Raw genomic sequence first — 13,253 nt, 5'->3', positions numbered from 1 at the left:
AACAAAAAAAATCAGGATGTCAACGGGCCTTTTCAGAGCTGTAATAGTGCTCTCCCAGAGCATATGTTGAGATGATCTGTCCTCATCATCTGTCTTCAATATTGATTATCTTGTCATTTTTTCATACTATCATTTGTAATATGAATGTTCAAATTAGTCATTGATTATCTATTCCTCTATTCTTTGCACAGCTCTTTACAGAATTTACAATAAAAGCTAAACAGCTTTTATTGTAAATTCTGTTAATTTATGTTTACTTTCAACATAAAAAATTGATAAAAAAAAAATCAGACCTTTGAAGTTGACTTTAAGTCTCCTATCAGAATCAGAAAAAAATGTAATGTCCACTGCAAGGCAATGGAATGTCGCGGCAGTACAATTAGAATTAAAACATACATATTGTATGTTTTAATTCTAATTGTGCTGCTACATGGATGTGACTGCTAGAATCAGCTGTGTACTGTCATTGCAAAGCCCCAGTCAACATTAACAGACAACAAATGTGTACTTCAGCCCAGTGCAGACCAAAGATTCATGACGAGACGATTTGGAATCTACTTGCAATGCGCCGGTCTGCAACGTTCTGAAAGCTGCCAGTTTACACCAATGTGATGAGATGAGATTTCTTGCGGGCACCCGTTGAGTATCCTGAACCGGACTTATATACATATATAGATATACTTATGCTTTTTTATGCTTTTTTTTTTTTTTTTTTAAAGATTATTTTTTGGGGCTTTTCCCTTTACTCGATAGTGAATGCTTTTTTATTTATTTTTATTTTTTTTTAAACTTCTTTAAAGTTACGAAGCATTGTAACAAAAACCCCTCAATTACACTCTGGAGCTATTTGTGCAAGTGGATATGTATCCAGCAAAGAAACATACAACCCAAATGGCTGTGTGTTTATGAGTGTGCTAAAAGGTCATTGCCACCCTGCATTGAAAGTGTGGCTCTATTGCCGGCTGACTGGTTATATTAGCATTCACACACACACACGCACACGCACACGCACGCACATACACACACACACACACACACACACACACACACACACACACACACACACACACACACAAACAGTGAAATGCAGTGTGTTTGAGCACATCGGTGGTGTGTGCCTCTTGCTGGCTGGTTGGTTACATTAATGCAGGCTCATTGGTGCTCAGCCAGGCTTAAACACTAGTGTGTGTGTGTACTGTACTGTGCGTGTCTGAAATCTCACCATGCTCCAGTCCAGTATCGCAATTGCAAAAGGAAAGATGGGAAGTCATGAACAGTGTGGACCAGCATGAGCAACCCATTTCATGTGCAAATGCATGTAGCAGAGAACACTTCACCACATCTCACACTTTGCTTTCATCCTTTGTCAGTCTTTCCTCTTGTGGACATCAGCCACACTGTGGTGACGCTTCTGACCTTGACTGTAGATCTCATTTCAGTAAAAATACGTCTTCTTGTTAACTGTGAAGACATCAACAGTATGTCAACTTTAAGTGAAAAGTAAGTCAAATAAATAATCCTATAAATACATTGTGTAAAATATACATATTAACCAACAATTTGTGAAACAATTGAAGAATTTATTAAGGCTATATTTATTCTGAAATATTTCCTCATCCATTTTCATAATTGCTGAAATTTTTTGGATATAATTGTTATTTCATCATAGACAATAGGCAATCCCAATGTTGCTATCGGTGTGTGTATATGTGAAAATGTGTGAAGGAAAAATTGGAAAAGAATAAAACTATTAATGCAGTCCATTTACCAGTAGCTTACGCAATAGCTGCGGCAGTAGTCGGTGTGACACGGTGTCAAGACATACATTACTCGCCCACTGTCGTTTTGCTTCTTTTATAAAAAAAATTAAATGTGAAAGTGTCTGCTCCGCTCTGTCCAGCAGCAGCATTGCAGAGCAGGAGGCAGATTTCACTCATCACCTGATGAGACCGACAAGATGATGGGAGAAGATGAGGATTTGGTGTCAAAGTGAAAAAGCAAAAGTGCAATATCAGATGATTTATATTATAAACTGTATAATATATTTATATAGTTTAGAATAGATTATCAATGTGCTGTCTTGCCAGATTCACTTGCGACTTGCGGATAAATTTAACCAGAGACTAGATTGCAAGTCGACCGTGGAGCTCCACGCCGGTCTGAACAGCCCAATTGTACTAAACATAATATTTATATGAATGGACTGCATTTGTATAGACCTTTTCTAGTCTTACACACTACAGGCATTTATTGGTGGCTGAGGTTGATAAAAATTCACATACCGATGGAACAGCCAACAGAAACAATTTGAGGTTCAGTATGAACTACAGTCCTGTCTCAACCCAGATGGGCAGCCAGCAAAAGCTCAACCGGAGAGCCGGAGAGGCGGAGCTGTGGTGCGTTTGCGGTGCATTCGTAACACCGGTGTTGTCCTATTATTATGACATTGTTATTATTCCTACATCCTAACTTAATCTATGTTTAAGATTAGGAATACCTCATCATAGGTAACAAACGGTTACATCTACCTTAATTATTAACTGATTTATTGCCCCACCCGGCGAGCAAACCCATGATGTTGGGTGACCAACAGGTGCATAATGGGTCTAGCTAAAATGCTAATGGTTGGTTCTACTGGAGGGAAATTTAACTACATTTAACTACATTCAGTGAAGTGCGTGAGGCTGTTTTGACCATCCGTGTCACAGCTGTGACAGCCGTGGGTCACAGTGGGACAAGAGAGGTTGAGTGGACTGGTGAGTACTACAACAAAGTCATTGACGGTTGGAACTCACTGTACAAAGCGGGATGTCAACAACCCCTGAGTGGCCTAGCAACGTAGCTGTGTGTGTGTGTGTGTGTGTGTGTGTGTGTGTGTGTGTGTAATGCTGTGGGCAAATTGTGCAGGCAATCTTTTTGCTTTAATGTGTGTGTTTGTGAAATGTAACTGCGGTGGAGTTTATATTGTCTATAGATCTATGTCTTGGTGATGCCTTGTGATGCTTTTTTCAGCTGTTAAAGTGGCAGGTTATGTAACGTACGTGGCCTAAAATTGCTTTTCAGCTGTTTCTATTGGGGTTGGAACATGGATGACACTCCCTCAAGGGCTCAAGTCGACCTGTTCTAAGAGAGTTGGTGGGCACAGCAAAGGTTAGAGCCCCCAGTGGCAGAAAACACGGAAGCTGAAGAGTGGCAGAAGGTGACAGTGAGGGCTGTTCTGGCATGTGTGAGACTACACTAGACACTTTTTGTTTGCAAAGTTACTGTTATGGATAAACTTGTGAGGTAGTATAGCTTGATATGGATGCTACTCACTTCTGCAATTTTTTGATGTGAGATCCAGCATTACAGTGTCAAAGGTCAATTGATCGGTTAAAACAGTTTCTAGGTTTACCTTTTTCTCAGATGACTTATTTCTTTCAGATGAATAGTGCTCTAATTTGTACCCTATTTAATTCATTATTTTATATTTATGTGTATGGCTGGGCGATATAGCCAAAATCTTCTAGCCCGATACATGTCATGTATATCAATGTATAGCATGTTTTCTGGTAATTCAATAAATACATAGTAGAGGTGTGACGAGATCTCGTCCCCACGAATCTTTCGTCGAGGTAAAAAGTGTCTCGTGATATCAGTACATAAGTGCAGAGCAGCAGCCTTGAAATTAGCATAGAAGATCAACCCCAGGCTGTTCTCCAAAGTTGACTCTGAGTTTACTTTTGCAGAACGATAGCGGAAGAAAAAAGCTGCATGTAATACCCAGTTAGAACGTTAGAGAGTACCGCCGCCGCTCTCTCTCTCTCTCTCTCTCTCTCCCTCCCCCCGTCTCTTGGCCGAGACACATATGCGTTCGCAGCGTGCAGTTGACTGTGGCGCTGTCTTGCGCAGACCACTCTCTTTCTCTGTTAAAATGAGTCGGGAAGCGGACAGCAAAACCTAACTTTACTTTTAATGATATTAAACAAAGAGAAATGTTCTCCGTTTGTCCTATAATGGTCATAAATCGATACTAGAGTAGCCTACTTCCTTATTTAGTGCTGCAATTAATGCAATGCAGAGGAGGCGAAAATAGCATCTGTCTTCACAAAAATCATCTGTTGAGTTGAGTTGAGAATACATAGTATACTTCTTTGTGAATTAAATACTTGAAAAAAACATATATTTAATCATTTATTTAAAACAAGTAGTCTAATTAATGTCAGGTTCCCTTTTGTAAGAGAGACCTGTGTACAAAATAAACATAACAATAAAAAGCATAGACAAACGCACAGATAATTCACACAATAATACATTTTCACAGTAACATATAATATGTAGTGAGTATCGCTATTGATACTATTATTACTACAATTATTACTATTACTAGCTGGCCTCCTCCCCACCTCAGCAAGAGAGAGAGAGAGAGAGAGAGAGAGAGAGAGAGAGAGAGGAGCCCAAAGGCTCTCTGCTGTTGCACATCCAAACAAACGTCCTGAACTCAGCAAAAGAAGAAGAAAATAGAAAATCTAGGTAGAGGGCAATGTCTGCAGATACCGACACCACCCCACACTTCTAGATAATTGAGAGGGATTACTTTTGTGTTAGTCTACATTTGCTAATATAATACTGTCTATTAAAACGTTGAGAAAATAATTTACAACTGCAAATACATGAGTACAACATTTTAAAATGTTCAGGTGAAATAGAAGAATGTTACTTGGAGCACATTCCACTTGTGTGCAGTGTAGTATTTGAACCCACTTTTGTTTACAAGACGTACAGCTTATGTTGAAATGCCCTGTGGTCCGACATTGTAAGTATGAGCAGAGGTAATTAGTTTTTGCAGTAGAGCCTTATAAGTAAATACGATGCAATGCTGTGTGTTAAGGAGGACCATTTCACCTTTTAATATAAGATGCAATTGTGAGTGAGAAATATGTTACCTGTGATGAAGCACAGCGCACTGTGGGGCTGAGCATGACTCGGAGAGGACTCAGCCAGGCAGTGCCGTTAACATTACACACAGCCAATAATTGTATACACTGTATACTGTGCTGTGTGTACCTTCATTAAATTGCCTGAAAACCCCAAACTACCTAACGAATGAATATGCGGGTCCACCCCTAATCTTGACCTAAATTTGTTGATTGTCAAATTGAATCAACGATTTGGAGAATCGTGACACCCCTAATATTTTGTCATATCGCCAAGCCCTTTGTGACATCACAACAGCATATTTTAAAGAAAGTATACCCTTTCCTCAACACTACCCTTTAGAAAAAGAAATACATGGAATTTAGATCCATTACTTAAGGGCAACGACAGGTTCAAAACCATAGGTCCTGGGTGGGCATCTCCTAGTGCACCTGTATTTGTCAGGCAATTCACATCGCTCTGAAACAGCTCTGCCAATCACAATGATGCATGATGCAACACCAGCTCAACAAATGTAGAGGGATGTTGTCTGGTACACACACCATCAAACATGTTTATTAACAGTTAATTTATACAATGAATAATGAAAAATTATTTGGTGAAGACATTTATATGACCACATCATTGTGATGCTTTTTCCATCTTAATTCTATTCTATCTCAGGTTGGAAATGTCACACATTTAGGTTTTAATCATGATTCCATTATTGCAGCATATTTGCTCCAAGTGTTTTGTTTGCTGTTGTTGAAAGAATTAAAGTGTCAGCAGTGGCGTTATATCAGAAACTATTTCTATGACGTCTATTTTCAGTGCAGTCTAAGACCCTATTCAACTCTCCTCCCACCTGTGCACCATGCTGTGTGCTGGGCACCAAAATACCAGACAGACGGGCAAAGCCAATTTCATGGTCAGGAACATACCAGCGACGGATTGCTCCTTGCGCTGGTCCACCACAAAAATAGGGCCCTCTGTCGGTAAGGACAGCTGTTATAGCTTTGTAATTGTCTGAAAGGAATCTGGAAATAGTGCAATTTAAAGCAGCTTAAATAAAAATATGAATGTAGATATGGTAGACTGCAAAACTGAAGAACACAGGGTAGTGCCCTGGATCAGGAGGCTCCCTGAAAGACATAGAGTGTTGGCAGAAATAGATAGTATTTAGACATTATTAGGGCCCGATCGCCGACAGCGGCGAAGGCCCTGTTGAAACTGAAGGAATTCTTCCTTTCCTTTCCTTCCAGCAAATGAATCGCCTTTTTGAGGGGCTTAACATACTTAAAAACTCACCAAAATTTGCGGTCGCATCAATTCTGGTGAAAATGTACGTATTGTAAAGGTTTTGGGAATAGGCGCACAAAAATGGCTCGCTGGCGCCCCCTACAAAATTACAAAAATTGAGCCCCTGCAGTACGTTTAACATAGACTCACGAAACGTACACATATGTAGCATGTCAAGACGTACAAAAAACATAATTGGAGCCATACCCTAAATCCAACAGGAAGTCTGCCATTTTGAATTGAAAGTTCGAAATTAGTTTTCGAACTAGCAGAGAGTTCCTTCTTCATTGGTGATGGTTTGGCCCGCCCCCTATGCTTAAGCCACGCCCCCTTTCATAACTGGTGACCCATTTAAGGTAGAGTCTTGTGTGAGGTATCATTGAACTCAGCAGAGTTTCTTTTTGATTGGTGATGGTTTGACCCGCCCCCTATTCTGTAGCCACGCCCCCTTTTTATAACTTATGACCCGTTTGATGTAGACCCTTGTGTGAGGTGTCATTGAACTCAGCAGAGACTTCCTTCTTCATTGGTGATGATTTGCAGTGTCTGAGTGCCGCGCAAATGCACGGTCGCAAGGAGTGGCGTCCGCCAGTAACCCCAACACGCGCAGAGGGCCCGTCCATCGCTGCTTGCAGCTTTAATTTTATTTTGACTTCATTCTGTAGTGGGTGGAACTGTTAATTTGACATCTCTTGGCATTTACCTATTTTGTGGAACAATCACAATAATTAAAATGGTTGAGCTTCAGAAGTATGTGATTTGGACAAAAGAGAGGCAGAGATCAACTGGCTCTGGCTAAATGTACAGCCCAGTTTCACGGCAGTTCGTGAAATGTTCATGTAATTTAATCTATTGATTCGTGTACACAGACATGTTTATCTCTTTTTTTTGTGATGGTCAGCACCTAATGTATTTCAATGGGAAGCATCTAGGATTGATGTCTGTGCTCTTCATTCAGTGTTTCCTCTATGTTGATTTGACCGTGGCGGCCCCCCACCGCAACATTTCTGCCCCCCACAGTATCAGAAATAGGGCTGCATGGTTAGAGTGCATGTCGGAGAATAGCACGTCACTCAGCAGAAAAAGGGAGAAAGGAAAAAGAGACGCTGTCCGGATGATAAGCCAGTTGAGATCGTGTGTGTACGTCCTTGAGAACTGTAAGTCGTATAACTTATGTTGTCAGTTCATTTAACCAAACCAATTTAAATTAAGTTAACTGGTGATTTTCGTTGTTTGTGTTCTTCACCTGCTAACTAAATTGCACGTGGCTGTTGATTCGATATAATAGCGATTGCTGAACGCCCTTGCTCACGTTTGTATTTTAGGTGCATTATTCGCGCAGTGCTCGGACTTACCCCCACTGCTTAAACAAAGTCCTAAAGGAAACACTGTCATTCTTTCTAAACTTCACTCAGTATTTTGATGTCAGGAATATGATTTATTTTATTGACATTTTAGATTGTTTGCAGTGACATATTAATGAGTTTATACCATGACGTTGCTGCTCTATAAACAACATTTAAAATAGTGTATTCTAATCCGGTTCTGAATTTAAAGACAGCCAGGCTGACATAGGAAATGTATAGCTGATATGCACACTTCAATATTTGTTTATTTTTCGCAAGTCCCATCTATATTGCAACACAGAACAATGTTATCGCACGTAGCAGATTTTCCTCATACCATGCAGGCCTAGTCTGTTGGGTATTTCTGTGACTTCTGTGTTGTAAATGTGGCTGCATTGTAGGGGGAGGAGAAAGACAGCGGGGGTCTTGTCTGCAACCATCAAGCTTCATTGTGAAATTCTGTTTCAAACCTTACTAGGACTTATAGTTGTGTCACACACCTGCTCAATCCTGCTCAGAATGCATTGAATGCAAACAGCTTGATCGGTAGTTAAAAAGTATTTTTATGGCTTCATGTAAATGTAAATAGGTCCTATTGAAAAGTGTAATAGCTCTCTCTGTAGATGATAGACGGGGCAGTTTAGCTTTAATGTTATTCCTTAAAGCAGGAAAAAAACATGAATACAAGATGGGTGTGTGCAGTGTGGGGCAATGCTTTATGAAACATATTAACAGAACACACTGTTGCACATGTTCGTTGCTCCAGAGAAGGGAGAAAAGGTCCGGGGGTTGTTGGACCAATAAGGGAGAGAAGAGACAGGTTTGCAGGGACCAAAGTAGCAGGTAGGGCTTCTCCCTCTTAGTCGATTAGTCGACTAATCGGTCGTTTTGGTCTTAGTCAACTAAGATTTCTTTAGTCGATTAGTCATGTTTTATGCTTTTTTCATGCTGAATGACTTATTTCCAAGAAACGTACGAGCACATCTCTGGTAAACACAAGAATTAAAGTGGTGCTTTTGCATGACTCTTTGCGGAGAAACTCAGATTTACAGATCTGTCGATTAAATCAACTAATCGATTAGTCGATACAATTGAATGAGTGTTAGTCGACTAAGAATTTCTTCAATCGAGCACAGCCCTAGTAGCAGGTCTCTCCTACTCTTCTAGTGGAGATGAAAAAGTGGTGCTATGTTGAAGAGAGCTTTAGCTAGTCCTCTCTACCTACACAAATGAGAGCACAGGGAAGAAAGGAAACTGAAATTTCAATTTAATTGATTTTAGAGCCAATTCACACTGCCTGCATTTTATAAGGCATCTGTAGACGTCTGTCACTTATTCGTCAAATGAAACAAACTGGAAACTGTCTTTTTGCATGTGTGAGCCGTCCCTGGCAATCTTTTGCAGATGTTTCCAGACATCCGTCTAAGAGAGACTGTCCTCCCCAGAGAAATGCTCTCATAGGTCATTTGTTCAAGCAGCAATTACGACTCATATTAACGTTTATAGTGGCAGTTCCCTCTAGTGGTCATAGTAATTATGACAGGAGTAAAGCAGGAAGTAAGTTGAGGAAGTATAAGAGCACCAAGTTCTGTGTAAGGAGGCCGGTCTCGGGGGGGGGGGGGACTTTACGAACGTCACGTTTAGTGTCACTTGTATAACCGGAAGTGATGTAGCGTCTGATTTGAACCCAAACCACAATGTTTTTCTAAACTTAACTAAGTAGTTTAGGTGCCTAAACATAAGCAAACTGCCACCATTTCACAACGTTAACGTGTTTAAAACCAGTCAAGTCAACCAGTCAACAAGTCATCTGGCGAGAGCACTGTGCTTTCCTACGCTGTGACAAGAGTGTGTGAATGAATACATTTTACTTATTATGTGGCCGGTTGGTGTAATTTTGACATAGGTCAACTGGAAGAAAAATGCTTATTCTGACCAGTTGTGCGTTGGAAGAGCGCCACCTGCTGTATTGGAGGTAGAGTTACTCCCGCCATTCTTTCCATTCTTTCCTGCTCATGTACAGTATACGGGGAGAACTGGCATAACCCGGTTACTGCTGTGCATCTAAACGCACTGACTGACTTTTGTTGTGCTGATTGTGTGAAGCAAAATTTACGCAGCATTGAAAATGTTACCAGTTGTATATATAATATGTATATAATATATATATATAGATAAATGATCCAGTGTAAAACCATTTGGCAGATGGCTGTCCTTTCAGCTCCTCGGGACAACAGCTTCTGAAGATGAAGTGATGCTATGACTGAGTCGTGGTATAATTAAAAGGATGGATCATTCTGTAGTGCTTACACACCACTGACATCTCACCTCTGGTGTGAATTTTGGGTTGCTGTATTCTCTTTGATGTAGTTCTGTGTTTTGGCAGTAGTTTTGTATGGAACTACAGGCGCAAACTTGAGTCTCTGTGAACAGTGAAAGCTAAAGATTAGACGTATGAAAGGGTGAAACGCAGGATGAACATGTGCCAGTCGAGCACATCATGTGTGTGGGTGTCCTGTGTGAGAGTGCTGCAGTCCTTTCCTGCTCATTTTCTGCTTCTTCCTTAAACTAGGGGTGTGCCATATCACCATTCACTATAATACAGGTAATATTTTTAATATGATAATCCGACTGTTATAGACTATATGACTGTGGTGTGGTTTGTTTGTGGTGTGAAAGAAAAGCGGACTAACCACAGGGTTATGTGATAGTAGAAATGTGATTAGAGTTAAAAAGTGACTTTACAGTAAATATGTCTGCTGATCATGAAAGAAGGAAGAATTCATAGTAGTATGAAAGTGAGTGAAACGTAGAAACCACACATCAATTATCTCTTTGTAATGTTTCATTAGAAGAAGCCTCCTTTGTCCTGTTTTTAATTGTCTGTATTCACATCATAAAATGAACCAACGCATAGGTTCGGTGAAGTGCTGTATGATCTGCATGACCCACCACCAGTGTTGGTGTGTAACTAGTTACATGTCACGGCAATACATAATAAAGAAAAAATGTGTGATTAAATTACAGTTACTAAACAAAATGTTGGTGATTAAAAAGGTGTTAAATCCAAAAATATGCTTTATGGTAAAAAGCTTATTTTACAGGCTTTTTCCTGCCGATATACAGGCGTATATACACTATACTAAGTCGTATGAATGTGAAAAAAACAATGTGGAGAGCATCTGGACGAGTCAATGCATGGGATGCCACGGGGTGCTGTAGTTTATCGACACGTTTTTTTCTGTTTTCTGTTAGTAGTTAGTAAATAAAGTACAAGAGGACTTGCTAATACTTCTGTGCTTCTTGCTAATGCTTCTGTGTGGCATCATCATCAGTGGATTGGCCCAGAGCAGTGGAAATAATAATACACAACAATAGTAGTTAATAACATAGTCATCTGGTTGTGTTTTGAACACACCTGATGCACCTTATGCAACTCTGCAGACCTTGCCGTTGGATCAGGGCGTGAGCATCAGCTGCTTGGAGGTCTGGGACCCAGGGTCTGTAGGCAATTATCATACGCAAGCTCCTTTTTGTGAAATAATTAGGGAACTGTTTTACACAACTTTTTGAATTTATTTTTTGGGGGGCTTTTTTTCCCTTTATTTCAGAGTGACAGTGGATAGACAGGAAAGGTGGGAGAGAGATGGGGGATGACACGCAGCAAAGGGCCGCAGTTCGGATTCGAACCCGGGCCGCTGCAAAGGCCTCAGCCTACATGGGGCGCACGCTCTTACTGGGTGAGCTAGAGGTCGCCCCACTACTTTTTATTTTTGAATAAATATAGTAGTAAGTAGTAGTAGTAGCATTAATGTAAATATGCTAAATATTGTGTTACTATGGAATCCATCCATAACACCCATTTGTTTTGAGCTTCATGTCGCTTAGTGTCATTTTTCGTCATATTCATATGAAAAAAAAAGTGCAAGAAAAATATTTTCTCTACTACTGGTGAATGATGAATACTATCAGTTACAGAAAGGTCAGCCTCCCAGAACATGTCTGTCCATTAAAACAGACAGTTACATCATTAGTCCCGTACAGCTGACTTGTTCTGCATATTTTTGTGTCTTGGTTATCTTAATGTCTCTGTCTGTGTTAGGATGATTTGTAATGTGTTTTGGCCGTGGTGCAAAGAGCAAAAATGTGCACAATTTGATTCGGTGTTGGCACAAACAAATACAAGAGTGTGGTACTTACAAATAGACACCGGAAACTGCAATGTATATGGGTGCAAGGCAGTAACACAAAGGAATGTAGTTTCTGTGTTTGTGTTACTGTATCTGTTTTGCTGCACCTTTTTCCTATTTATCTCTAGCTGTTATTGATGTTTTTATACTGATCTTGCAATTGTATTTCTTTATTTTTACCTTGTAAAGTGCCTTTGAGTACCTTTTTTAAAGCGCTATGTAAAATAAATGTATTATTATTTATTCCCAATGCATTAGTGCCCATTTACGGATTGGGCTGATTAGTCAGGTTTAAGATTAATTTACTTCTAATAGTCAGAATACAGATTTGGCACAGGACAGCATCCAGCCTGTCCTAACAACACAACTTTTTTTTTAAAGATTATTTTTTGGGCTTTTCCACCTTTAATTTGACAGGACAGACATGCAGGAAATAGTCACAGATCGGACTCGAACCCTGGACCTCTGCGTCGAGGCCCAAACCTCTCAGTATATGTGCGCCTGCTACTACCACTGAGCCACTTCCTGAGATTTTTCTGCAGCTATTTTTAATTTAGTAATAACCTCAAAAAAGTAACAAACCATTTCTATTTAGTTTGATTTTCTTGCTTGTTCACTCTCTCGTGCAGTGTCTTTATCTCTTTTTGATATGATAAAATTCCCTCAACAAGTTTTAAATGGAACGAAGTGAGAAAGAAGGTATTGCTAATTAATAATCCCTCTTGGGCAGATGTAGTGTTATTCCTTCTGTTGTTATTTTATACACACACAGGCCCGAAATACACACACATTCATGTGTGGAGAGATGTCAGAGAGAGTGGGCTGCTTCATAGGATGGTGCCCAAGAAGTTAGGGGTTCGGTTCCTGAAATGGCACCTCTCCAGCTACCCATCCACACTGCGTACTTGGGGTGAAGGGACTAGGCATGGGAACTGGAGCGTTCAAGTCCAGCTACTGCTGCCCCTAACAGTTTCTGAGTTTGAGTTTCTGTATAGGTCGGTGAAGGCAGAAATGGAGAAATAATGAGATCACACCAGCAGCAAAACATTCTGAACCGCAGAAACACTGCATCACTTTGTAATGTCCTCTTCGAGTGTGCCAAAAAACAAATCTCTTGCCAGAATTTATATGTTTTACATAAATAATAATGAGTTTAAAAAATGTCATGTACACCCAGTAATCCAGCAAGAATCCTGCTTCTCCTAAGTGCATGGCAATCTAAAACCTTCCATGTGCTTTAAACTAACATCTGAGGCGTTTTTAAAACAACTTAGAGCTTATTGTTCCTTCGGATCATGGGTGTAAAACATTAGGAGTTCAGCAAGAATCCTGTTTCTCTTAAGATCCATGGTAATCTGGACCTGCCTTTGTTGTAAAATAACAGAGCTAATAATTACTGCTCTTAAAAGATCCAAAAAAAACATGTACTACAGAAAATACTGTAGGCACTGAGCCCCCAGGAGAACTCAATCAAATGTTGTCAGTGTCTGCACTGCTGCACTACATCTGACTAACCTCTACG

At 40.1% G+C, this 13,253-nt stretch overlaps 1 long non-coding RNA gene across 1 annotated transcript in view; it reads left to right on the top strand.

Annotated features, from left to right (window-relative positions):
• The window catches only part of LOC116046945, a 76,829-nt gene that overhangs the window by 13,115 nt on the left and 50,461 nt on the right, over positions 1 to 13,253 (top strand). The gene's annotated exons all lie outside the window — the stretch shown is intronic.

Source organism: Sander lucioperca, chromosome 4 (assembly GCF_008315115.2).
Source record: "Sander lucioperca isolate FBNREF2018 chromosome 4, SLUC_FBN_1.2, whole genome shotgun sequence".
Lineage (NCBI taxonomy): Eukaryota > Metazoa > Chordata > Actinopteri > Perciformes > Percidae > Sander > Sander lucioperca.
This window is presented reverse-complemented; position numbering and strand designations above follow the sequence as displayed.